The sequence below is a fragment of the Euprymna scolopes genome, chromosome 46 (assembly GCF_053919585.1).
Source record: "Euprymna scolopes isolate OS-2025 chromosome 46, ASM5391958v1, whole genome shotgun sequence".
In the NCBI taxonomy this organism is placed as follows: domain Eukaryota; kingdom Metazoa; phylum Mollusca; class Cephalopoda; order Sepiida; family Sepiolidae; genus Euprymna; species Euprymna scolopes.
Genome location: NC_136527.1, coordinates 181,491,411 through 181,493,992, shown reverse-complemented (window position 1 = coordinate 181,493,992; position 2,582 = coordinate 181,491,411).

Here is a 2,582-nt window from a genome sequence, read left to right as displayed (position 1 = left end):
ATTTCGATAATAAAATATGTGAATGATAATAATGCATTCAAAAACGTTGGATTAAATAATTTGTTGAATGAAAAACCGTTAATTTCTAAAAATAAAAGTAAAAAAATAAGAACCTTATTCTGTTTCATTAAATTCGCTATTATTAGTATTAACAGATGTGTAATGTTAGGAAAATATCAAACACATAAATAAGCAGCTATATTTCAACACAGAAATACAAACAAAAGCTATTTTAAAAGACCATATAAGTATGCATTGCTAAGTAACTAGATTATATATTGATTTGTATTATTTACTTTAATTTACTGAGTATTTAAATTAAATTTTCATGTATTATAAAATTATTACATTTCTATTGTTAGCAATATATTTTTTATTAATTTACGGTAATTGTATGTATATAAGTAGCAGTATATTTTATTAATTATAGTATTAATATTCCTACAAATTCTTAATCTATTATTGTTTATTTTACTTTATTAATTGCATAATTCCTTTATCTATTACAAAATACTATGAATATTATTAAACATTAAAACCATATAAATGTGAATTAAGTGTTTATTTCTGTGATATTTAAATGTTTTATAAAGTTATGTTTCTTGTTTTGTTGGCACGATTAAAATAAAAAAAGGATATAAAAATATTAAATTAAATCTTCTTGGCACATCTCCAAATTCATCCTCGAGCACTCGACGCGTTCTCTCTTCTGGAATGGTGTGAGTAATGAATGAAAAAAGCTGTTGATTTCTAAACATACAATTTAAAAAATAAAAACCCAATTCTGTTGCATTAAATTATGAATATTAACAAATATGTAATGTTATAAAAATATCCAGGTGAATATCAAACACATTATAAATAAGCGACTATATTTCCACACATCTGACTTAAAACGAAAGCTATTTTAAAAGAGAATATTAGTATCCATAGCTAAGAAACTAGATTATATATTGATTTGTATTATCAACTTTCATGAGTATTTAAATTAATTTTCCTGTATTATAAACTTATTATATTTCTATTGTTAGCAATATATTTTTTATTAATTACAGTAGCAACTATGGTAGTTGTATGTTTATTATTCCTACAAATTATTAATATATTATTGTTATTTTACTTTATTAATTAAGTACTTTATCTATTACTAAATACTATGAATATTATTTAACATTAAAACCATGTAAATGTGAATTAAGTGTTTATTTCTGTGACTTTTACATGTTTTATAAAGTTATGTTTCTTGTTTTGTTTGCATGATTAAAATAAATGATATTAAAATATTACATTTCATTTAATTTTATTTGCAGATGTTCCTTGATGTTGCTTGAATGTTTTTAATGAATATTAAGGGACCATCCTTCTCCTTAAACAGTATTCTATACACAATTATTGCTTTACGTTACAGACAACAAAAACGGCAGCACACAACTTTATTAGACATATATGTGTGAAGAGTTATTTTATCTGGAATGTTTAGTAAAAAGTGATTTAAATTTGTGAAATGTGATTTAGATTTAAATTTGTGAAATCTTTCTTTAATGTTTTTATAAATCGTAAGATATCGAATTTAACATTTCAGAAAAATCCTCTAATTTCCAAAATAGAATATTTTAACTTTTACACTACGAAATATCTCTTACCTAACAAATGAAAAGTTATACACAATTAAAATTTCTTTAGCATAACATCTAACTTCCATAAAAAACTAGAGATTAAAACTGAAAAAGTCAGGATAAAATCTCATATTGCTTATAACTTGGTAGTGATACCTTTCGCCAGGAGCAATTTAATTTAAATATGAATATAAACATTACAGAAAAGCCACATTATTGTGAAGTCTGTGGATATTCTTGTTTAAAAAAATCAAAATTAGTGATACATATGAGAACTCACACTGGGGAAAAGCCACATTCTTGTGAAGTGTGTGGATATTCTTTTATTGAAAAATCAAACTTAGTGATACATATGAGAACTCACACTGGGGAAAAGCCACATTCTTGTAAAGTATGCGGATATTCTTGTTCTCAAAAATCAGCATTAGTGACGCATATGAGAACTCACACTGGAGAAAAGCCACATTTTTGTGAAGTATGTGGCCATTCTTTTTCCGAAAAATCAAAGTTAGTGATACATATGAGAACTCACACTGGGGAAACCCCACATTCTTGTAAAGTGTGTGGATATTCTAGTTCTGAAAAATCAAAGTAAGTGAGACATATGAGAATTCACACTGGGGAAAAACCACATTCTTGTGAAGTGTGTGGATATTCTTGTTCTGTAAAATCATCATTAGTGACACATATGAGAACTCACACTGGGGAAAAGCCACATTCTTGTGACGTGTGTGGATATTCTTGCTCTCAAAAATCATTATTAGTGAGACATATGAAAACTCACACTGGGGAAAAGCCACATTCTTGTGACGTGTGTGGATATTCTTGTTCTCAAAAATCCGTATTAGTGAGACATATGAGAACTCACACTGGGGAAAAGCCACATTCTTGTAAAGTGTGTGGATATTCTTATTCTCACAAGTCATCATTAGTTACACATATGAGAACTCACACTGGGGAAAAGCC